The sequence below is a fragment of the Hipposideros armiger genome, unplaced genomic scaffold (genome assembly GCF_001890085.2).
Source record: "Hipposideros armiger isolate ML-2016 unplaced genomic scaffold, ASM189008v1 scaffold_179, whole genome shotgun sequence".
In the NCBI taxonomy this organism is placed as follows: Eukaryota; Metazoa; Chordata; class Mammalia; order Chiroptera; family Hipposideridae; genus Hipposideros; species Hipposideros armiger.
The window spans coordinates 42298-69159 of NW_017731529.1; positions in this window are offsets into that span (position 1 = coordinate 42298).

Here is a 26862-nt window from a genome sequence, read left to right on the forward strand (position 1 = left end):
CAACTGAGCAAATTATGAGGAAGTGATAGGTAATGAGAATAGACTTACATTACACCTTCATTTTCCCGGCTATCTCGCTACCTTTAACTTACTGCCAAAAATGTAATAACCAGCAACATTTTAAAAAGTAGAATGAAGTAACCCATTACTTTCTCTCACTGTGATATCCAGAGTCCACCTCAGAGATTTCTATCTTAGTCCCTGTTACATCCTCACAGGCTACATGGACAAAAGGTTTCTGAGACTATCTGGAGATGAATCCCACCTTTGCTAATGACAAATTCCACCTAAGCCACCCATCATTAATGTATCTTTTGACAGCCCCCAAACACCGTGATCACCTCTCTTTCCTCACAGTTCTTCTTTACCTGCATATTCTTGAAGACTCCTTCAGTAGTAATATGAGAGTCTTTGAAAAAAAAAAAATCTTTTTTTCTTAAGACAGAAGCCATTACCTCCATTGTTTTGTAGCTCTCCACAGTGCTTCATATATAGTAGAAGTTGACTATTATCACACAAGCTAAAAGAAGAAATTCATTGAGTGAATAGAATTGGTGAGAACAAAGCAAATCTATCAATTTTTGTAATCCTGTCATTTTTGGCTGCAAATGCATATGCTAAATCTCTCCAAGTCTACTTTGCTGAGTTATAATTCCAATTTCAAAAGGACACAACATTTAAGTAGATGCATGTTATTTTCACAGCCTTCACCTAGGCCCCTTAGCTGCTACCTTTTGAATCAGCTTCAGCAATTTGATGACTGTGATAAGCTGAATATAAATCACAGTTCTTTTATATTTGAGTGTCTTCCTTATAAAGACAAGAATTGTTGTAAAATTCCAAAGTGAACAGGATCTCTCTTTTAAAAGGTATCCACCAAGAGTCGCCTTCTTATCTAGATGTCTCAAGATGCAGAGAGTAATGAAGCTGCTTCACAATATGAGCATTGGCAGACTCATTAGAATGGATTTGCCCTTCCAAATATGGGAAGAGAGATTCCAGACAGACAAATGGAGGTAAAGCAAAGGCTGTCATTACAGGTTTTCCTACTAGGAAAAAAGAACCGTGCCCAGTCAAGAGCAGTGATACTTCTGCCATAGGGCATTGTTAAAACTATTAAAACAGAAAAACAAGTAATGTTCAGGAAAAACAAATATCCACAAGCAAGAAGCAGACTGGGAACAGACAGAAGAAAACTCCTGGCATGTCAGGTGAGCTGGAATCTCAGCATGGTGTTCATATTTGCATGCTTCCTGCTGGTCTAACCTCCTAGATCAGAAGGTCATAGACTTCCCTCACAGCAGTTATCGCCCTGTTCTCAAAAACTATTGAGAATGTATTGAACCCAAACTGCTGGTTCTGCTGAGTTGGAAACCAACATATTTAGTTAGCTAAAGCCAAACTCACAGGGAAATGTTACAGCTCATTCACTTCTACAGTTCATTCCATAGGAAACAGCAGACAAAGTTCAAGGCATATTGATAAATAAATGTGAACCAGGGTCATAGTTTACTGTAGAAGGTCTTCCAAATTTGGAGGCTTGTACTATGACAGCTTTAAATGAACCCTGTCAAATCCCCATAAAAGGAAGTTGCTTTGTTACTCTTACACACAAAAAAGTACATGTGCCTACAGTGGAGTAGATTCTATAAAGACACAAAAACCTTACTCAGGTCACACATTCAATACCTATTTACATCAGTGTTTGACCATATGTCTTCTTAATCCATTGTAAAATGCAAAAGCACTACAGAGCACTTGCAGAAGCCTTTAAAATGTTACCTGGTTAAGTGTTCATTGAGTGGATTGAATAGCATTAACCACAAAAAAATAAAATGAGGGATTGAATATCTCCATCTTAAAGAGATATAGTAAAGAACCAGGAAAACTAGACAAACACTAAAAGTCTGAAGTCTAATCTCCAGGTCTGTGGTCCTCTTTACATCTTATCCAATCATCCCCCTCAGAAGGCTGCACAGTCTCTTCTTATCTTTTCACAGGAACCAGATGTTTAAATGCAATAATTTACTCTGGCTGGATCTTTTCTTTTTTAATAAGCTATTTATTCTTCAATATATTTTAACATTGTTTTCCATCCTGACAACTTCAGTAAGACTGCCCTTCTTATCAATATCAAAATATTCCTAAATTGTTAAATTCCACTCTTACATTATTTCTCATAACCATTTATTTGCCCATTCTCCCTTCCAGAAACTTTCTCTTATCATGGTTCCCATGATCTAAATCCCTCCTGAATTTCCCCCACTCCCCCAGGAGCACTCTCTGAGAATTTCTTGGGAGCATGTGCTCTTCTCCCCACTCCTGAAATGTTGGAGTTCTCCAAAAGCTCATCCAGTTGCATGACTTCAATTCCCAAAGCATTTTTCTTAAGCCCAGATTTCACGCTTCCAATGAATCTCAGCTCCTCTGAAAAACTCTGAGTACCTCATGAAATTTTATTTTTAAACCTAAGCTTATCTTCTCCTATATTCCCTGTCCTACTCTGCATTGTCAGCCACCGAAGTCAGAAAGTTGGAAGATATTAAATCTTACTTCTTCATCTCTTATAGCCAGTCTTCCCAGCATCATTCTGTCATTGCCACTTGTTCGGTATCTCTCCATTCCTCTCCATTCCCAACACCCCTGCCTTGGTTCAGGCCTCAGCACATCACACCAAGTTCCTGTGGCTGCCTCATGACTTGTCTATTTACTTTCCATCACAACTGTCTGCCATCTATCTATCCTCCTATTTATTCCTGTAAAGTTTCCCACAGTTTTATACATTGATTCACTCCCCTACTTAAAATGCATTAGTAGTTCCCTTCATTTCAGGATAAACCCAGGCTCCTTAGGAAGGCCTTTCACTATCTCTTCTATGCATTTCCTTCCGGTCTCAGTTCTTGCCTCCCCACTGCTTGCATTGCACCACACACTTGTCAAACCAAACAACTCGTAATTATCCCAAAGTGTCATATTATTGCACTCTTCCATGGCTGCCTTGCTCCTGCTTCTATGTTAGGAATTCACTTCCCACCTTTCTTCAGTGGGGAATCCTTTACTCACCTTTGTAGAGCCGTTCTATAGCTACACTGTACATCCTAGAAGGCAGGACTGGCAGCTTGCTCACTCTCACCCTTAGCACTTACCATAATCCCTGACATTCAGTAGAAGCAAACAAACAAAACCAGTGTAGACTGAATAAATGAGTAAATGTGTACATGATCCCTTTTCCTCTTAAGTGGATAAAGTGGCTCTTCTCTGAAGTACCATATTGTCACTGTTTACTGTTTTAGGACTTACACGCACCTATCTACCCCGTGAGATTCTTAAGGACGAGGACTATTACCTCCAGACATCCTGAGACGAGGGCAGTGTCTTGCACAAAGTGAGGTACTTATCAAATATTTTGAAATAAATGTGAATGGATAAAATATTTATGTGGGTCTAAAAAACAAAATTTCATATTTTAAAGGGTTATTTGAAAATAATTTAAACATTACAAGTAAGATCTAGAAAGGATCTTTAATCTAGCCCAACACTCTCCTTATACAGAAATGGTAACTGACTTACCTACACAGCTAATTATTAGCTATTCTTACTAGAACAGAGGTCTTCCACCACTTTAGTTTGTGCAGTTTTGCATATATTAATAATAATTGTATTCAATATTAATAAAACAATGATCAAGCGTGAATATTAAGTTTTTTGTCAAGTGTCCTCTACACTATTTTCTGAGTCTTTCTAATTCTCTTAGGTACTTCAATCAAGTTGGAGTAAAAAATTATTGCATCTCTATTATCTATCTACTGGGCACTCATATGTGTTATGTCATTTAATTCTTACACCAATTCCATAATTTAGTTACTTCATATCTCCATTTTACAGATGAGGAAGTGAAGTAAATTGCCCAAGGTCATGCAGTCTTGAAGTTTCAGAGCAGAAAACAAACTACATACAGATCCTGTCCTCTTACTGCTATCCTCTGCGGTATCACTTAGGTCCTTTACTGTAGTTCATCCCCACCCAGGCCATATTCCTCATGATTCCTTAGAAGGTATGTGTGTCTTTCTGTTTTTAATAGCTGACCTCACCAAAGGAAAAGTATGAAATGCATCATTTGTCTTTATTGTCCACAGTCGGACCTAAGACCAGGTAAAGCTTGTCAGCTGTTCTTAAAGGTTCAACCAAGATCTCGTAAGTTTTTAACTTTCCATAGCAAGCTATAAACTCTTATAAATATCCTGTAAGATTTCCAATGCAGACACAATTCATTTTTTGAGGATCAGATTTAAGTAAAATAATTATCCTTCTAACAGACTCCAAAGCACACATCTGCTGAGCAGGAGACTACTTCCCAAGACCTCTCTCACCATCTCTTCCATCCGTTCTGGGATAGCTCTTTTTTCTTGCCTGTTTCCTCAAAACTTTCCAAAGCCTTTCTCTAACATAACTATACATCAACATTTGCATAAAGGAAAACATAATTTATTCTCATGAAACCACAACTTCACATGTGTCAGCTCTTATTTTTAAACTGGAGCCTTTACAACCTATAGTTGAGTGCCAATAGTCTTTTTCCCTTTTATATTCACATCTTATTGTTTGTGGGAAAGAAAGCCAATTAACCTTCCTAGGGAAATCATATTACAATTAACTCATCAATATGTTAAGTAGTAAAAGCTTTTCAACAATGTTCTTTCCTTTGGAATTGTTATAAAAAAATTGGCTAGAAATAGATGCAGCAAATTCATAGCAAGGTTGAAATTCAAAACAAGTTACTTCCCACCTCCCTTCAATAAAGAAAAATGGTTTTGAATTTACCTATTAATTTTAAATGGGTTCACTTTTAAAAGCTCTGAGAAAAGGGGAATATGACCATTCCAACTCAGTGAAGAGTAGAGGAGATATAAGGTAATAATTTTGGTTACTGGATCCTACAGAATCAATTGCCATTATCTTCCAAAACTGTAAAATGCATTATCAATGCTTTCTGTATGTTTTACTGAATTATATATTCAATTCTGATTTCTACTTCTGCCTTAATAGCCTGCACTTACTAATTTCCCTGTAGTACCATCCCTCCAATTTACGAACTACATGTGAACATCAACAGAAATACCAAGTAAATAAAAAACAATGAACTTCCTAGCACTCTCAGGAATTGCTAGAAAGCAGGCTTGTAGTTTTCATTTCCTTTCTAGACAGGCAACATGGTAAAAATGGGTTTAGAAATAAATAGATCCAAATTTGAAGCTAGGTTCTGCCAGCTAAAGAGGAGTATGACCTTGGGCAAGGTCTTACATTTTGTTAAATGTAAAAAACTCAGGCGATAAGTAAACTTTTTTAAACCTTTGAGTTTTTCACATGTTAATGGAGATAATTATACTATGAGGGCTAAATACATTGTATAAAGCATTTGGTACATAATTGATTATCTCTTTATCTCATCCAAATGTGAAAGAGGAAATCTAGTAATCACCTACAGACTAAAAAAAGATCTTAAAGATTATCTACTCCAGTTTACCACGGAGAGTCACCAAGCCTGAGCTTGAAGACAAGTTTCACAGGCAGTCCTCTAACTTTTGAGGTGGGTTAGTTCTTTGTGAGTTCGAAATTCTTAGTTCTTCTTTCTGCTGAACTAAAATATGCATTACAATTATTTCTTCCAATTGATGCCAGTTTACTCTGTGGAGCAGTACAGAATACAGGGGCTCCATCTTCATGTTATACTAGTTATCTATTCTCTTTCTTTTCTTCAGAACACAGTACCCAGGTTTTTCTCTGAAGATCCACCCCTAACTCTCAGTACATTTGGATCTGGGGTTTCTGATCACTACTATCTCCAGGGGTGGGTCCAGAATTTAAACATGGACTCATATTACTCCCATGATTATATGGGAGTAATATGGTCATTCAGGAATGAATTTGTGAGAGTAATATGGTCATTCAGGAATGAATTCAGCTTATTTATTCAGGAATGAGCACGAACCCCAATTCAGGACAGGGCTTTAGCTCTGAATTGTTGAGCAAGAGAAATACCCACCTTTTCAGCAGACTTGGAGCTGTAGCTCCTCTGGCCACCATCTTGCCCATGGCAAGCAAGAGCCTCTCTAGAAATGGGGCCAGTGTGTACCAGAAAGTGCAGAAAGGAAGAGTGACTAGGTCCTGAAATATCTAGCCACGTATGAAGGCAGAGCTACTTCCCTGAAGTTTTCAATTAAATAAACTAAAATGTTACTTTTTTTTTTGTCCCCTTAAGTTTGCTTGGGTCAGATTTACTACCACCTGCAGCCAAAACAATCTTGATGAAAATACACATACCAACATTCTATATATATTTGAAGACTGATATTATTTTTTCTCCATAATCTTGTTATTTCAAAGAAACATTCTCAATTCCTTTAATTTCCACTCATATTAAAGTTTGTCAAATCTCTTTCAATTCTTTTTACTGGGCTCCTTAATGTCTACTGAATGAAATAAGAGTAAAAAATAAAAAGTTTGCTGATACAAACAGTATATTAAAAAAAACAGAAAAGAAATTTTTAATCTACTTCATAAAAACCATTTTTAAACACCTTAAAAATTCTGCTTCAGGTCAATTAACTTGTCAACTTCAATATTTGTTATCTAATCAATAAATCAGGTTTCCAATGGACCTCTATTTGCTCACACTTTATTATATTTCAATCCAACTACATTTGTTCACTAATAGTCCATTATTGTAATTTTTACCAACTTAAAAAAAGTCCCCAATTAATTTAATATTCTAAGGTTTTCTACTTACATAACTAAACATATTTGTACTATGTGCAATTTTGATCCTCTATTTGAAACACATAAAAATAGCTGACACAGTCCCTTAATTTGGGGATTTTACACTTGCTGGGTTAAAACACTTATAACTCATGACCACCATGACCTTCGTCACCCACAGGGCTCCTAGTCATTTACTAAGCATTTAAAGTATGACAGGCTTGGTACAAAGTGCTTTGCAGATATGGTGTCATTTAATCCCCTTACTCTCATAACATGGTATTTTTATCACTAATTTACAGACGAGAAAACTGAGGGGATGATGAGTTATGTCCAAAGTCGCACAACTTTGACAAAGTCAGTAATCAAAACTAATTCTGTTTCTAAAGTTTTTACCCATCATGAAAGTCTGCCGCCAATCTCTGCATTACTAAGTGGAATACATGCAAATAATGTCTGAGAATATAATGGGAGAAACAAGCAGTTCTGCTCATTGGTAGGAGCTTTCACAGAGATGACATTTTTAAAAATAAGTTTATTTCTTTTCAAACTAGGAAGGTAAATAAAAAAACTCAAGAAAGATCAACATATCACACACATCCTTAGAATTCATGTTCAAAATAAATGGCAAACATTTATGACATCAGAACTCTAAGGAAAGCCCTTTTTTTTCTAGGTCACCTAAGCTGATGGGTGGGACTGGCCCTAAACAGATTGTGAAAATAGTTCTTTGCCCTAGTCTCTCTTTTCTATGCCCCATTCACCTTCCAAATTTGCACACTATTCCTTCCTCATTCCTTAAGATACCTGCACCCTTTTATTTTTATTTCATTCCTATAATTCGCTTTTTTCAGTATCAATCTGAAGGAAAGAATCCTGCTAATCTGCACTTTGGACTGCATTCATATCATCAGTATTGTTCCCAAGACATTTAGCCGCATTTCTGGTTTTGAAATAAAACTCTTTAAAAATTGTTTTTCAAGCACAGCCAGCAGGTGGAGATTTTTCGGTGTAGAAACATGCTGAGGAGTGCCTCCGAAGTCATAAGGCATAAGCAATTATACCACACACCTGACAAGTAAGCCCGGTGCTGATGTCAGCCAGTACCCACCTGCTTTCCTTCTTTCTGCTCTTCCTTCTGCATTGGTCCCATTTTCAAAGAGACTCGCACTTGCATTTCCACGGACAAGACCAAGGGCCACAGGCCAATTAGCGCCTTTTCCAAATCTCTTGTGAAGGCTATCAACAACGACAACAAAAAAAGAGTAAAATAATTTTGTTTTCCAACTTTACATTTTCCCACTGCCTCCTGGATAGAGGTATTAATGAGCAGTGAAATTACCAAAAGACATACAATACGTGGATAATTCACTAACTGAATAAAGAGATATTGAACAAATTACATAACATAATTTAGTTATTATTTTAAAGGAAGGCAATCAGGGATTCATGATATTAATTACTGGGTACCCCAGAGTGAGGAATTGAGGGAGACCGCAGGTCCAGGGTTTCCCTCAGGTGGAGGCAGTGTTGGCAAGGAAAAAGGAAAAAAATGCAGGGAAACACAAGAGCGCTTTTTCAAGAGAAGTGTCTCACTTTATTTTACAGCATGCCCCTTTTTATACTGGGGCAGTTTAACCATTGTTCCATTAGTATCAGGGTTTTACTTCCTCATAATGCTTATGCTCCAGGGTACAGCTATACCTTTTCTATGCTAAAAACTAACTTAACCCAACTACGCCCAAATCCCTCCACCCTCAATGACTTCGACCAAGGCCTGAGTCTTTACATAATCGCCTAAAGGATGGTTACCATGACCACCCAACATTTATTCTAAAAACTATTGTCTAAACAAGATCTTAAGATTTACAGGGTGTGTACTTTGACCTTTACTAAGAGACTAGTAGTGTGACTAAAATTACCTTTAGTGTATAAAATATAATTATTGTGCTATATCTATTAGAAGGAGTGTAAGATCTTCATCCTACTGGGGGGCATCCAAAGGGGAATTTAAATTCTTTAAGATATAAAGCAGTATCTGTTTCTCAGTCAGAGCTTCAGAATTTGTCACAATTGCAGTGTGTTTGGCCATGTCAGATACTGAGGCACAGACAGGCTCCCGGAAAGGACTATGTTAAAGGTAAACAAAATACAAATTTAAATGTACAAATGCAGTATCCCTCAAGTAAACATGTTTGAGTTCTCATTCTAAAAAAATAAGCAAGCACATTTTTGTCAGATAATTTTCATTTATATTTCTCCTTGAAATCCCCTCTCACAGACAATATAACCAAATAGAATATTCATGGGCAAATTCAAATAGAAAAAATTAAAACAGCCATTTTGGGGAGCTCGTGTAATGATACCTTACAGTGCCTGTCTCGGAAACTGAGTTTCCATTTGATATTGTACTAATATTGTGAACATGGTATTCCTTTAAAATGCCCAGATTAATGTAAAAACCTAGACTTAATACTTTTCGAAAAAGGTGCTATTTCAAAACATTATGTTACACCATGACCTGAAAAAAGTTGATAACGTTCTTAACAAGATCTTGCTATTTAAAGATGTTCTGTCTGCTGTTACACTTAGAGAAACCACGAACAAAACAACACAGGCACAAGACTGGGATGGAAACTGCACCCTGTAAAGCAAAGCATAGGCTTCTAACAGTTTTGACGTGTTGTGTGTACATATGCTGCTTTTCATTTGGCAAGCCTTTTTTATGTCTTCACAGACTGCTGAGGAGTAACAAGTGTTCTTTTGTTTGTCAGATTTTAGGCATTCTGGGGGACATTTTAAAGCTATGTGGGTTCAGTTCGCTCCATTCCAAGTTGAGAATATAACATCTTTAAAAAGATCTGTTCTCTTTGATCTAAGTGCTTACTAAGCAGTATGAAGCATCATCTTTTGCTGGAGGATAGACTACTCCTTAACGGGTTAAACAGTCAAATCCTGAGCTTTGTCAGGGAGAATGTACTACCCAGGAAGTATAATGGTTCTCAGGTCCCTCCCAAACATAGGAATCTGTTCACAAGGTGGACTTAATCTGGAAAATATCCCTTCTTTCAGATGAAATAATATTTGAAACCTAGAACACTACCTGACACCTAAGAAGTAATCAGAAAACATTTATTGAAGGAGCACATTCCTGCCTTGAAATAGCCTGGGCCAGAAAAAAAAAAAAAATGGCCGTTAGACTTTGAACAAGGCAGAAAAAGGAAATCCAGACTAGAAACAGAACAGAAATAATGCTCCTGTAACACAGGATCTTGTGTTTCAATAATTCTTTGTAAAGAAATTAAAATCCATCTAAGCACTCTATTGGGTGGCATTTACAAATCATGTTTGGCATGCTTTAAATGCATATGTTCCTCTTGGAGCATCGCCCTATACAGGGCTGACTTATTAAAATGTGATTTGTCTCAAATATTTTTATATTTAAATATGCAAATCCATTAGATTAGTAATAAAGCTCATGCACAGACACACAGACACAGACACAGACACACACACACACACACACACACGATGTCGGACAACTAAGCTTGCAAACTCATCCTAGAAAAAGTGCTACATTCCTCATTGCTGAATATCACTATGGTCACCTTCAAAGTACTCCCCTTGGGAAGCTATATAACGACACCAACACCAGCACCTAGTCCACCCTTCAAAGCAATTATGGAACTCTTTTTGTGGCCAGATCAGGTGAGTAGAGAAGGTGTTCCCATACAATTATTTGTTTACTGGATAAAAACTCCCTCCCAGACAGTGCCGTGTGAGCTGGTACATTGTCATGATGCAGGAGCCATGAATTGTTAGCAAAAAGTTCAGGTCGTCTGACATTCATGTACCCTTTTCAGCTTTCCAAATAGTGAACTTGGTTGACTGTCCAGTTGGTACAAATTCATAATGAATAATTCCTCTGATATCAAAAAAAGGTTAGCAACATCGTTGTAACAAGTTTGCAAACTTAATTGTTACACCGTGTGTCCGTGTGTGTGTGTGTGTGTGTGTGTGTGTGTGTTGATCATGACCACTGAAGCAGTACAGTAGGGCAAACACAGATAAATGCTCTCTGACGTTAAACATGGAGACATCATATTTGCCTTCTCAAATGAGCCAATGCTCACTAGTACACTTGCTAACAGTACAGTGGCCTCGCTTCCTGCCACTACTTTGTTTTCTGATGAACATTTAATCCATGATGGGTGACAGAGATAAGAAAGTGCAAATGTGCTTAAGAGACTGCAAAAGTGCCAAAGTGCATTATCACCCTGGATATTAAAATCCAAGTTTGACAGCAGCTCCTCTCACTTCTAAGCAATGGTCAAGGTAAAAAAGGGTCAATCAGGAGACAACTGTGGGTTGATAACAGTAATTTGACATGAAGAAGGGAAGTATAAACATCAGTACAGTCTTGGAAGTTGACAAATAGCATTGTATGAACCAAAACTGGAATAAACGATAACTGGAGACATATAAGTGTTTCAAAAGATTTGATTCCTTTTTCGTTTTTTTTGTTTTGTCATTTTAGCTGAGCAATCCTGCCACCTGTTGGCAGCTCAGCGGCAGCTCAGCTTGGGCCTGGAATCGAACTGCTCTTGCTCAGAGCTCGCACTCTTGAGTGAGCTCTTAACCAACTGAGCCACTCGGCCAGACCTTCAAAAGATTTGAAAAGAATAGAAAAATATGGCATGATTCTAGAAATACACCTACATGAGAACTGGGATAATACAACTCTGAATAGCACTGATTCAGTGCTTCAATTTCCAGGATATACTCGTATCTCATCCCTACCCTCCCAACACACACAGTGGTAGGAATCTAGTTCTAATTCTACAGTGTGAGGTTCAGGGTACTTCAATAAATTTTTCTCCAAGTTAAAAAAAAAAATTCTCCTAGCTATTGTTTTACACACACACACACACACACACACACACACACACACACACACACACACACAACATTGTGTGAAACTTGACTAACAAGGAGTCTTTTGGAAATGCTGGTTGATCCTTAGTCATAAATGTTATATGCTAAAAATAAATGCTAGATCACTGAGTAGTATGGTAATTGTTTCTTTTTATGCTTCCTTTGTTGATTTTGAAATGCAAACCTTTACCACGTGCTTTCCATCTTCGAACACCTCCCCACTCCCATTTTTTTTCTGCTTGATCAGGGTAGGTGATTTGACTCATTCTGTGGGTTAAGCCTAGTGTCCCGAGAATTGATAAGTAGGTTTGAAGTCTTTCATGGGTACATGATTTTATGACCCTTTATGCCACCTCCCCTTTCCATAGTCTGATGATCTTCCCAACTGGTGGAGCTTCATGGCCATCATGCCATGAAAATTTTTGTTTTTCTGGTATACCATGCAATTTTTGTCGCCTGAAATAGCATACTTGGTGTGATGCCATTATTTTGTCCTTTTAAAAAAAATCTGAAGAAATCATTTACATCCTGATATATATACAGAGAGTTATGTGCTTCTCTAAAATTTAAATTGAACAGTTACACTTTTTTAAAGTTTTCTTTTGTAACCTCCCTCATTCAAGGGGTAGACAGGAGGGTTGAAAACAATCCACAGAGAAAGCTTCTATTGAAAGAATAATTCTTACTCCAGTTCAAAGATTTCTGAACAAGTAGAATATGAACATGACTGTATTGAAACTGACACAGGTAACAACATCACATGAGAATCTACAAGGTCTCACAATTAAGTTTGCGAACTTGTTGCAACGATGTTGCTAACCTTTTTTAATATCAGAAGGATTATTTATTATGAATTTGTACCAACTGGACAAACAGTTAACCAAGTTTACTATTTGAAAGTGCTGAAAAAGCTGTGTGAAAAAGTTAGACGACCTGAACTTTTTGCCAACAATTCATGGCTCTTGCATCACGACAGTGTACCAGCTCACACAGCACTATCTGTGAGGTTCCAATAACTGTATTGGAACATCCTCCCTACTCGCCTGATCTGGCCTCCAATGACTTCTTTCTTTCCCTGATGATGAAGGAAATATTGAAAGGAAGACATTTTGATGACATTCAGGACATCAAGGGTAATACGACAACACCTCTGATGGCCATTCCAGAAAAAGAGTTCCAAAATTGCTTTGAAGGGTGTACTAGGTGCTGATGTAGCTGCATAGCTTCCCAAGGGAAGTACTTCAAAGGTGACTGTAGAGATATTCAGCAATGCGGTATGTAGCGCTTTTTCTAGGATGAGTTCCCGAACTTAATTATCAGAACAAACACCCCCCCACCCCCCAGCGGTAGATCATGTGTCTTCACCCTAGAGGTCTAAGACTCTGCCAACTACAATTAGAAAATTCTCTTAAATAGGAAAGAGTGTGGATGGAAGCCAAACAGCATCAAGCAACATCAAATGTCCTCAACAAGCTCTAGATTTCCATTCCGCCATGTTTTGGCCATAAAAAAATGTTAAAGTTAAAATAACCTTTCACTTTTAAAGTGAGATATATTTCCAGGTACAGATTCAGAAAGAGCTGGGAGTGTTCATCAGATAGGGAAGCCAGAATGTCAATGGCTTTTTGATTCTAGAAATTGGACTTCAATGCTCTCAAAATATGTTGAGCATCAAGTCCAATTTCCTACAGACTTGGGACTTTTTTGAGAGACTAAATAAGATCTTTTTTTAAAGGACAAAGTAAAGAGAGAGAGAGAGAGAGAGAGAGAGAGAGAGAGAGAGAGAGAGAGAGAGAGAGAGAGAGAGAGAGAGAGAGAGAGAGAGAGAGAGATTTAAAAAGCTATTAGCAAATGCTAGTAACAAAAATGTCTTAGAGTTTGTTAAATTGTTTCCCAACCTTGTTTGACATACAAACTCATTTCAGAGTAATTATAATACAGAAACTATCCTATTACAAGCTTCTAAAATCACTTTATCTGAACCGGGGCCCTCTGGCATCCCAAGCCAGTTCTTAACCACCATGCCACTCGGCCGGGCTGATATTTTGAATTCTTGCATCATGAATTACTTTTTATAATTTTCATTCTTGTTACTGAAATATGGAATCAGTCAAATTCCATACTACTATTTGCAATAACCCATACTACTATCATCAAATAACCCAATGAAGATATAAAAAGCATTATTTGCTAAGAAATAAAAGAGTAAAGTAGAGATGAATATAGCTTTTCTTTTTAACATTGTTTTTTATGGTACTAAAGATATCATCAGATAGTACATAGAAATTTAAATCAGATGCAGTTTATGAATCTGATGAAAAAATTATACTCTCTATTAATGTGTATTTTGCCATATGTTTCTTTTGTTGACTTTTAAAAACATCCCATAAGATATAACATTTTTTAAAAGGATAAAAATTAGAAATAATTATAAACGTAACTTGAGCTTGAAGGATAAATCCAGCTCACTTTGTTTCACCAAATGTAAAAGCCACTAATTCATTTAAAAATTCTTTCCAGACAAATGCCATTTTCATCTAGTTACATCAATAAAATCTTGACTTGAAACAGAGAAGAAATTCTAGTGTCTTTCGAATTCTGTGTTATCTTCCTTCTATAGGCTCTACATGCAGTTGTGGAAAAGCCCTGACCTGCTCTAAATGTTGGGAGGCACAAGAAATTACCACCAGCTACTTCATCCTCAATTATAGCATTATTCTTTGTTTCTTAGGATCCAGAAACTTCTAAAGCAAAATGCATCACTTATTTCCAGTGAAGCTTTTTCTTTTCTCAATTTGCAGAGTTCCATGTGCCCTATGTGCCCCTCTTTAAACAGACCGCCACTGTTTTATCTCCATCCTCCCTTTATCAGCAATTACAGTCTCACTCCTCAGTGTACAGAGGGAGCTCATGGGAGGTGCAGTTTTACCAGAGGCAGCAATCATGCATACAGGCCTCTCCATACTTGCTCAAGGAGTACAAGCTAGCCAGTGGGGATGACTTAAACTAATGATCATACCAATTACCAGAAAATTTACAGCTGTATTATCTATCTGTGCAGCTGACGGTAGAAGTAAGTCCTCTGTATTTACCAACAGAACTGTGGCTGATTCTCAGGTAATTAGTATATTATCATCACGTAATGGTCTAGAATCCTGCATGGAGCTTCTTGATTATTCCCTATCTGACTCTGATGTCAGAACATGCGTTAAACTGGTTTTCTAAAAGGACAAGAGGAAAATAATGAAAGCAAATGAAATAAAAAGCCCCCAAGACCCAGGCACAGGAATCCAGCGGAAATTTTGCTTATATTCTGTCTACTGCAGCTCTCACTAATAGTCCTCTTGCTGTGTTAAACGCCTTCTCTCTCCTCCCATCTCTAATGGGAAATGTAGTTTAGATCCCTACACATCTGAGCTACAAAATTGGGCAAATTTTTTAAGTTATAAAAACTGCTAAGTTCTTATTCCTTTAATGGTTCTAGGAAGAAGGCAACAGGTTTCTACCCCTGCTGCCAATATTTCTGAGAAACTCTCATGTCCTAAGCCACAGATCAAAGGGCAGGTCAACCAGTTCCACCACGATATGCTTCTGATAGACAGTAAGCCCTACTTGGATCATTCCAAAATGGACCCTTCTACGCTAAATCTGAAATACTCAATTGATAAACATGTACCCATTAACTCCTGCTTGCTTAATTCCTGTCTTCTCCACAAAACGCTAGGATTCAATAGGAGAGATACCATGTGGTTTTTGTTACTGTAACATTGTTTTTTACTGTCTTCTATGTCTGCACAATGCCTATATCAAAAAAAGACACTCAATATTGATCAGTTCAATTAGTGAATTAATTCATGGACAAATTATTGTTCTAGACAGTACTGTCAAAACTTCTTGTGATCATGGAAATGTTCATGAAATGTTCATCTGATAGGGTTAACTAATTAGCCACATGTAGTGACTATCGAACATTTGAAATGTGCCTATTTACAGTAACTAAAGAACTGAATTTTTAATCTTATCTCATTTTAATTAATTTAAATTTAATTACTCACATGTGGCTAGTGACTAACATATTGGATAAGAGGGCAAAGGGGGTCAAATATATGGTAATGAAAGGAGAACTGATTCTGGGTGGTGAACACACAATGTGATACATAGACGATTATGTATTACAGAATTGCATACTTGAAACCTATGTAATTTTTCTAACCAATGTTACCCTAATAAAGTTAACAAAATTTAAAAAAGAAAAAAAACAGTCACAGGGATGTGAAGTACAGCATAAGGAACATAGTCAATAATATTGTAATAACCATGTACGGTGTCAGATGGGTAATAGGCTTATTGGGCTTATCCCTTTGTGAGGTAGGTATACAAGAGTCTAACCACTATGTTGTTTTGTACACCTGAAACTAATATAATATTGTATGTCAACAGTAATTGAAAAATAAATTAAAAAAATAACTTTAAAAAAATCAGTTCTAGATACGAGGGATATAACTATGATCAACACAGTTTTTGCCTTCCAGGAACTCACCATCCAGAAAGACAAGTTAAAAAATCATTTTAAGTCATCATAAAGAAGAGGCATTTGAGCTGGTTATGCAGGGTAAAATATAAAATTTAACCTATAGTAAGGGTTCAGTATATCATCTAAGACATATACTAAATGGTATGTCAAAGGGCTGAAGGCAGTATTTTCTATTTAACTTTTAATAACTCATATGTAACTATATAAAAAATAGGCTTGTTTTGAGGACTAAAAAACAATATATAAAAAACACTTATAATATATTAAGAGCTACTATATATAGGGTATCATCATTACTATTTAAAAAGTTTGTTTTGTCCTACCACTAACGTCCATGTTTGTCATCATTAAAATAAAAAGAAAAATAACCATAATTTATTTTTCACTGCATTTTGCATATTTTCTGGGGTTTTTTGTTGTTGCTGTTAATGTTTTTGCTAGCACGCTGGTATAAATTTCTTTAAGTCTGCCATTCCGCATAACAATGCTTGTTACTTTGGTCAGAAAAAAACACCTTGAACTCTTCAGGAAAAATAATGATTTAAGTAAAAATGTTATTGTAAATGGTCTCACTTATATCAGACCAAAGAAATAATTATTTGGCTCATACATAGCATTGACTGGCACAGCTAATTTGGGTGGTAAGGGAAAAGAGAGAGAGGAGAAAGAAGCAGTGCGCATGATCAGGAATCTCCAGTACTAAGCAATCTTCAAAAGTGTGGCCTGCAATCCTAGAAACAAGCAACATGGTCAGGTTCCTCTGATGTCATTTCTTATGGCTTTAGTCTTTAAGAGAAAAGGTTAAATAGCTCCATCTAGAGATACTTGTGATAGATCTTTGAGATACACAGTCCAAGAAATCTTCACAAGTGCCAAGTCCCAGACAAACTTCTGTTCCTTCCTTTTCAGGGGCCCATAAATAAATCACTCCACTTATCCTAGATTGTTATCTACAGCAAATCTGGGAGAAATCGCTATAAGTCAGCCATTAAACATTTATAAAATTTTATATTACTAAAATGTGAGGTTAAACGAGTATAACTCTACTGAAATCCCAATGACAAATGAAATAAACAGATAAAGCTTTAGAGTGGCTCTCAGATAAGCTTAGCAGCACGTATAGATGGAACCATGTCAAATTTGTTATTAAAGCAAAACAAATTGTAGACTGAAGGACCAACCATGCTGAAGACTATGCTGTGTGCTGAGAAGGAAACGGTGCAAAAGCAAACACATTCTCTGACTCTAGGGGGCTTAGAGTCTAATGGAGGACAGAGGGAGGCATTGATCAAATAATTTAAACTATAAAAATCATAATGTAATAAGAGCTATTAATAGTTAAATGATATAAGAAGTAAAACAAGGAGTTCAGAAAGACTTCTCTGAGGAAATGACATTTGAGCTCCGATATAAAGTTTGAGGTGGAACTAATAAGGTAAGTAAGGAAAGGATGAACATCACATGCAGAGGAAGAGAATGCACAAACACTGTCACAAAAGGAGACATGGAAAAATCAAGAAAATGCAAGTGGACACAGATGGATGGGGTGTGAAAAGTGAGACAGTGGAGGGAGCTGTTCTCCCTTTCTGGGTGGGCTCTAGAATGGATCATGTGCTCTGCAGGGTGCTATTTCTCATTGTGCTCTGACATTTACAGATATATAATATCTGTATCTATCTACAATACATCTCTCTATATATCTAGCTTTGGATTCTTTACTATAATGAGCAGAAATGACTGAATCTTTCTCAAAAGGGGTTCTACAGATATGCCCTATGGGAAAACTTGAGGAATATGTAGTAACTAAGTGATGAGTGAGGGCTTCAAGGATTCACGTGCTAAAAAATGGCAAGCTTTACTACCAACAAGACTGAGAAAGGTTGGCCCTTTCAAAGGGAGGAATTACAAAAAGCACAGGAAACTTTGGGGCATTATGGATATATTCATTATCATGATTGAGATGATGGTTTCACAGGGATGCATATGTCAAAAAAATGTTTCAGAATGAAATTGATTTTCTACCACAGCTTAATTTTTAAGACACTTATCCCAATATAAAAATGAGAAAATATACAAGCAAGAAGTAGACATGAGAAAAACAAAAATGACAATCAACATATATAAAGACTATCATCTCACAAGTAATAAAAAATGCGTATTAAAACGACAAGTCATTTTTACTCACTATATTGACAAAATGCATATACCGGTAACCCTCCTTACAAATCAAGTACATTCTTAAAAAATGTGGAAAAGAATACATATTCAAAAAACAGGAGCCTATATTTAATTATTATAAATAGGAAAAATAACAATGTGTACTGAGTCCATACAAAACCTCCAATCAGTTTCCCCAAATATCACAAAATTACTCTTAAACACTGTAATTATTTCCCCCAAAGATTTCTAAATAGTATGAATAAACTTTAAATGCAATTTACCTAATTATTTATCACTTAACTCATTAGCAGATAAGTCTTTTTGTAGTATTCAAATATATTGATTATGAGGTACTCTTTCCTTCTCATTTCAACAAATATGTACTATAATGTAACTAAATAATATGCAATAATATTATATTGCATATTTTGCATATAATACTATACTAAAGACACTTAATAAATGCAAATGGAATTTTGAAAAACACATGTTTAAATGCTTTTTAGTTAATGTTAGTAACCTAGCATCTATACTTTATACCAGGTAATTGCTTCAGATAGTTGAATTGGGTTAAAAACATTAAAAGTCATTATGGAGAGAACTGAGATAGTGATACAAAGTAATATTTGTATTTTTAAAATGATATCTCCTTTTTTTGTGAAGGTGTAGTAATAAACCCAATTATGTATTGTTGGTGAGAGCCTTCATTATCTTTCCACAACCAGACATGTTTATAAAAGATGCAGTGATAGAAGTTGAAGGTTGAAATCTCTGGCATGGACCTGGAAAGCTGTTATTTGGAGTTGTCAGCAGAGGGTAGATTCATATGCTTAGGAAATAACACAGTGAAAAAAATTAACATTCTTGGATAAAATTTAAGAGCCCAAACAAAAATTCATCAGGTTAGGTTTTAATTGCATTAAAGCATATTGCTATTTCAGGAATTTCTTTTTTAATACAATGAAAATAAAAAATAAATTTCTTTGTTTAATACAAAGCAAGCAATTCTTTTTCATTGTGGAAAATCATTTCCATATGTGTTTTTCAGATTTTCTTAAGCAAGAAATACCAACACAATCATTTATAAATATAGTTTAAAATAACTCTTTTTGTACTCCAATTAAAAACAAAAAGTAAGACCAGTTTGCAAGGCATTAAATCATCACAGTGTACTCAGCTCAGCTACTACCTATTAGTCCAGGGGCTCTACGGAAGAACAATTATCCTTAGTTGTTGGTAAAAACACATGTTCACACTTCAGAAATGAATCACACTTGGCACAGGCCTAAGGTCACTTAGCACACAGTTTTAAGTAGAAATTTCTAGAATACAATTTTTCTCAAGATTACCTTAACCCAAGAGAGTAATTGAAGTATAAGCAACAGTGTCAGTATTTTACACAGAAGGTATTTACCTTTTTTTTCTTTGCACAGATATGTTCAGCTAGGCTGGAAGAATCTAATGCATTGCTAGCTAATAGAACTTTCTGATGGAAATGTTCTATAGTGTTTGGTCTAATATGGCAGCAACTAGCCACATGTGGCTATTGAGTTCTTGAAATGTGGTTAGAGAGACTAACTTTTTAAATGTTATTTAACTTAACAAATACATTTAAACTTAAATAGATACATGTGGTTAGCCACACTGGTCAGCATAGGTCTAATGGATGCTACTTATAGCCTAACTAGCTCAAGTCTTAAACTATTATAGACCTCTTGATATTTCTAATCTGTTTCTCATCTTCATATGACAATAGCTATCCTCTGTCTAAGAAGGTATCTAAATGGTAAAAACCTACAAACCAGTGTGTGGTTCATGGTGACTTAACTATTTTCTAAGTAGGTAGAACAAAGACAAACGTTTAATAAATTCATTACAGATATTTTAGTGGTAAACGACATGGGTGATAGCATACTCATAATAGTTATTGGCAATGACATTAAATTCTCCTCTTCTATCCAGAGCTTGAGTAATTAGAAAGCCTTCTATGGCCTTTCTATTGGTTCCTCTTCCCCCAGTTTAGATATATTCATTAACGAGCACCAACAAGAAAGAAAGCTTATTAAAGGAAATTATTAATTTTCAGGCTCATTATCCCAACAGTTATTTTTCTCTATTATGTCTCAATGAAATATGTGGACAAGTCTAGAAATAAGAACAAAAGCTAAGGGGAAAAGCAAGTGGGAGCCGCAGCAATCACATGGCAGGACACAGCAGAGCTGACAGCCTCTCTCGAGCTAATGACAAATTGCATCAAGTGAGGTTGAAGGGCTGTATAATGACATGTACAAGGTCAGATGCAGAATAAGAAATTGTGTTTCCAAGATGAGGGCAATAGGAGTGGAATGCCTATTAAATGCTCTGCATCTTAGGGCTCAAGGATGTCAGCTACATGACAAGCACATTGTGTCAGACTTCAAAAGAACATGGGTTCAAAATATTTGGGTTTTTCAAATAAGTCTTACAAAATAAAAGAAAAAAACCCGCATGTTACTTTTAAGTCACAAGCTGCCTGTAAAGCCATAAATTTCCCATTCTTTGTTAATGGCCGTGACAGAGGTCAGTGTTTCTCAAAGTGTGAATATGGGCTGCTGGTTATCAGAATTATTTGGGAGACTTCTTAAAGGTACAGAGTCCTGGAACCTGTCCCAGTTCTTCCAAATCAGAATCTTTAAGGATGAATGCCTGAAATCTGTATTTTTACTAACATCCCCAGAAGATGCCTATGCAAATCAAAGTTTGAGAACTTCTTTTAAAAGAAGATGTAAGGAATGACAAGTTGCTTGATAGCTCACAAAGTCCTCATCCACATATTAGAAGACAAAGGTTTTATAATTTGTTCAGTAGCTATGTGGATGAAAAAAAGGGGTTCTATGGAAAAGAACCTCACAGGGTGATCTGATCATAAATTCTTAACTGGACAGGTCATGGTGGGTAGTCATGCCCGATGCATATAACTCCTTTAGTGAAACGTGCAAAACATGTCTATTGTTCTTGTGCATCTAGGTTAGCACACCTTTGAAATGCTAGAAGGAATACCACTCAAAGGTGTGATCCCCCTTAGCCACCCTCAAGAGAGCACATAATCTTAAATATTCTACAGTCGAATCCCCACCTTGCTTTCTCCCACCTTCATGACATCTTCCTTATGTTCCCTTCTTAATTTCAAATGCATGAAAAAAATGGCATAATTCTTATTCTCTGGAGCATTTAAGATCTTGCTCCCCAGCATATGTCATCAGTTTGGCTCAAGTAAACTCTTAAAAAAGTTTCCGTAAATTTGGACGTTTCTTACATCATCAGCTGGATGCTCAAAATTTTAACTATCACCACATAGACTAAAAAAATAACACATATACAATATCTTTAAGTAATTATGAATAATCTTATGTTTTCAATAAAATCAGGGTATAATTCCCTATTAGGAAATATGGTAGTTAATTTTATATGTCAACTTGACTAGGTCACAGAATGCCCAGATATTTGGTTAAACAATATTTTGAGGTGTGTCTTTGAGGGTGTTTCTGAATGAGGTTAACATTTGAATAATAATCCCAGTAAGGCAGATTACCCTCCCCAAAGTGGGTGGGGCCCATTCAATCCACTGAAGACCTGAACAGAGTAAAAGACTGAGTAAAAAGAATTCTTCCTCTCTGCCTTACTGTCCTCAATCTGGCATGACACTGGTCTTATCCAATCTCCAGACTTGGACTCACACTTGGTTCTCAGGCCATCAGAGTTGGACTGGAACTATACCATCAGCTCCTTTAGGTCTCCACGTTCAGGATTTAATCACACACAATCTTCATGTGTCAGAGAACCAGAAGCTGATACTTAACATTAAAAAGTAGTTCTGAAAATTAGATTTTTAGACAAAAAGATAGTCTGGGTTCATAACACCATGGTCTCAGTTTGGGTACCCCTGCAATAGACTCTGAGATAAGTGTATGAGTGAGCAGGGGAGTGAGTTGGTGAGGCTAAAATGAAAAGCAGCCGATAAAAGCTGCACTGTCAGGTGCGTTTCTCCTGAGAGTGAGTGGATCTCTTATACCCATCTGGGAAATCTGGGGACTAATATAAAATACCTCAAAACCATCCCACCCAAGAGGCAAGGGAGCTGTGGTATTTACACAGCAACTCCTGCCAGTCATTTGTTGAGCTGGGGAACATGAATTTGCCCACACTTCTATCTTGCTGTGTACATGGTAAGAGTGGGTGGTCAGAGAAATCTCTCATGCAAACAGATACAGCTGCTGACAGATTAAAGTAAGTCCTGCATACACAGAAATGGTAAGGCAGAGAGAATATTGGCAGGGCACCAAGCGTATCTGTTATAATCCTGGAGGGACTGGCAGGGTTACACATGAAACTTCACTAGAAAAACACATCCCAAATTAGGCTGCATAGAGTTACCAAGGTTACTCCACATCAAGCATGAGATCCCAATCCAAAATTAGAAAACACACAGGAAAACAAGTCAGTATGACTTGAGTCAACATAAAAAATAAATAACAGAATTTGACTCCCAGGAGTATCAGATGATAGAATATAGATTATAAAACATATATGTTTAAAATAATTAAATATATAAAAAAATGAATCAGGAGCATGAGAAAACAAACAGATTTGAAGAAAATTAATGATTAAAATTAAAAATTCAGTGGATTAGTTGAACAACTGATTAGATAAAACTGGAGAGTTAATTAATAAACTAGAAGATAGAGCTAAAGAAGTTACCTAAAATGGAAAACAAAAGGATAGAGTTGAAAAAATATATGATAGAGTAGTGAAGACTTGTAGAGAATACAGTGACATGGTCCACTGAATCGCTAAAGGGCATTCCAGAAGCAACAAAGAAAGATACTTCAGGGGAGAGAAAAAGTCAATATTTTAAACAATAATGTCTTAGAATTCTTAAAAGTTTATTAAGGAATACAATCATCAGATTTAGCAAGCCCAGCAAATCCCAGATATAATTTTTCAGTGCAGTGCAATCCTTTGAAACAGTGCTCGCGAAAGTCATTAGTAACCTTCATGTTGTTATGTTGTTAAATTTTAAAGGTAGGTTTTGTCTTTTTAGACCTATAGGGCACATTTTCTTCCACTGACATTTTCTTTTCCTTGACATGCTATATTTACATGGCATAACATGCTCATTTGATTTTTTTCATGGGTCACTTCTTCTCAGTCTCCTTTGCTGATTTCTCACATTTGTCAAAACCTCTTAATATTATAATGTCCTTGACCCGCCTCTATTTTCTATCTCTACTCTGTCAATTAGTGATCTCATCCAAACTCATGGCTTTAAATACTGTATATATGGCAGCAATTCCCAAATTTATATCTTTAGTCCAGACCATTCTTCCACAAATCCAGACTCATATAAAATTACCTATTATCTCCAAATGGATGTCTTTTAACATCCAAGACTCAAACATCCTAAACTGAATTTTTTATCTTTTCCTCCTTCACAAAATCCTCCAACTACAACGTTTCATATCCTAGGTAACGACAACTCTGTCCTTTCAGTTGCTCATATTGGAAATCTTGGAATCATCCTTAACATCTCTCCACAGCTCAGTAAATCTCACTGGCTCTACCTGCAAAATATATCCAGAATCCTGCACTTCTTATCACTACCATAGCTACATAGCTGGTCTGAACCCAAAATCTCTTGTTTTGACAGTGCAAGAGACTTTGTGGCAAACTGCATCCTGAGCCCCAATTCTTTATTCCTTCAGCCGTGCCTTTGTCACCATGTTAACACAAAAACAAAATAAAATAAAAAGCAGAATTTATTTCCCTATCTCTTGATGTTAAAAATTGGAGGGGAGGGAGAATGTCATATGTTAGTTATAATTAAGAATTTATACAATTATATCAAGAGACAATACACACTACCATTGTTGTGTATTATCCTTTTTATAAATTAATTTGTACTTTTTTTATATGTATATATGCCAGCACAAATATCAGAGACTTAACTCCAGTGTTGCTCAACTGAGTCAAAGTAAAACCAGTGGGCATTTAAATCAAGAGATGAATGATTAAGGCCATCACTTAAAAAAAAACAGAGAAAGTGTTCTGGGAACTTTTCAGTGCTATTAAATAATTTCATCCTATCTGGCAAAACACACCACTTGTAATATTTAGTTATTTATTGGATTGTTTATATAGTCATTCTTTTCTTATTTGTCTCCTTTTGGCATAATTAACCATTGAGCACAAAGGTTATCACCTCTAGCATATTTTCCATGGTTTCTGGCCATGTTACAAGATCCTATGTCTGCTTGACAGGGACAGATCTTTTTCACTGAGAACATCTGCCTTCCAGGATTTCATTAGGAGAGGGCCTGACACAGAACCATCCTGTAGGAATGTTACCCAGATGAAACCGTCACCTCAGGGACCACCAAAGTCTGAATTTTTCTGGAAAGATGGAAAACAGGTGTGCCTGGCTGAAACAATATGAATTTGTACTTGCTAAGGGAGGCCACTGTCTTGGTATTGTCTCATTTTACATTATAGTTTTAGTTGATTCTCAGACCACCTACATTAGAATCACCTGGGGTGCTTTAAAGCATTCAAAATGAAGATTCCTAGGAGAAACCTCCTGATTGTGAATATGTATTTGGGAAAAAAAAAAAAGCTTATCAGCTTAACATGTAATTGATGCTCAGGGGCAACCTCTCATTTATTGGGTTGTCGGAAACGTCATGATGCATTTTTGCAACGAAAAACAGAAAAATACATCATGATGTTTCTGACGACCCAGTAGAAGTTGCTACAATAGAGCTATTGGATCATCAGAAACGTCATGACATAGTTTCTTCTATGTTTTTTGTTGCAAAAATGCGTCATGACCTTTCTGACAACCCAATATTTAATAAGAAGGCCCAGAGGAGATGACCAAAGGAAGATCTGTATCTGAACCAAAACAGACCCTAAGGAATTGTTATAACTTGCAAACTGAGCATGAATAGGAGCTGCTGCTCTTTGCTATGGTGTGTGAAGGAAAATAGAGTTTGACCAGAAATGCTCCAGCTGTGGCGTATCCCTGGGCAACTGCCTACGGAATTACATTTAGACTCTTGTTTATGTTCGACTAAAAATGCAATCTATTTTATATGGCTTGCTATTTTCTACAGTCTTGCCTGGCTTGCTCAGGCTAACATTTTTTTTAATTGAATAATTCAAGCGTCTGACATAAAATTATAATATTACATTGGCAACCAGCAAAAAGCAGACATTGCAAAAAACTCTTTAAACATAAAAGCAATGAAGCATATATTACAGGACATGGATTTACTCTCATCCCAAACTCCAAGCAGTTTAGCCTGTGTTTGCTGATTTTTTTCTTCATTTCTCACTTTGGCACATCAATAAAAACTAAGTAACTCATCTAGACACCATTGTGCACCTTTGAAATCAAATGTATTTGGCTTTTGTGTGCTAATCTGAAGTTTAACCTCTAAAATGAGCAATGAGAGTTAATAAATAGCTATTGAATTGTGCCCAATGGGAGAGGCGGAGCTGCGGCTGAGGGCTCTCATTGCTTGTCACTCACTCCAGGGTTCATCTAAATGCCTATGATAGAGCCTTTGAGTGTTGGAAAAATGGTAATGTGATTATTCAGACATAGAATGAGTCCTTTCAAACACACTTCTGAAAGACAGTCCCTACAAAAAGACCCTACCGAAAAGAAAAGAATGGAATCCTACCTGATTATATGTCCAACACACACATGTAAAAACATATAGGCACCCATTTACACCCCATTTTGCAGACAGTATTCCAATATTTTATCTCCAAAATGTAACTAAGTAAAATATGAATAAAAACAATGTAGGCTGAAAATGTATTAAAGTATTTTCAGATAACACCAACTGTTCAATTTTGAAATGGCCCAGCCATTGGTCTGGGAGACCAATTGCAAAATAATTTTGGCAGAAGATGATCAAAATATCAGTCATCATGTGTGTGACCTGTGCAAACTACTTCACATTTCCTCATCTGTAAAATGGAAATGGTGGACTGGGTGACAGTTTAATAATTGATAAAGTGAAACGATCAAAGTGAGAGTCAGCTTGATAAAAAAACAAAACAAAGGAAAACCAACTAAAAACAAACTAATGCTTCTGCCATTTTTAATAAAAAATATACATTGTAGATTTCTAGACATTATAAAATTAGAGTTGTAAATATTTAAGATATAACCATTACTCCGATGGTTATAATAAAAAAATTAGGAGGAAATGTAGATGGTTATATTTTGACTGTTTATTCACCTATATCATATTCCAGAGTGTGTATGTGTGTTTTGATATATCGATATACAGAGGGTGCCAAAAAAATGTATACATATTTTAAGAAAGGAAAAACCTATTAAAATTGTAATACTCAATATATACCAATAACAAAAGATGAATACAAGTCACATTTGACTTCTGCAATTACAAGAGGTGCTCAAAGTGGTT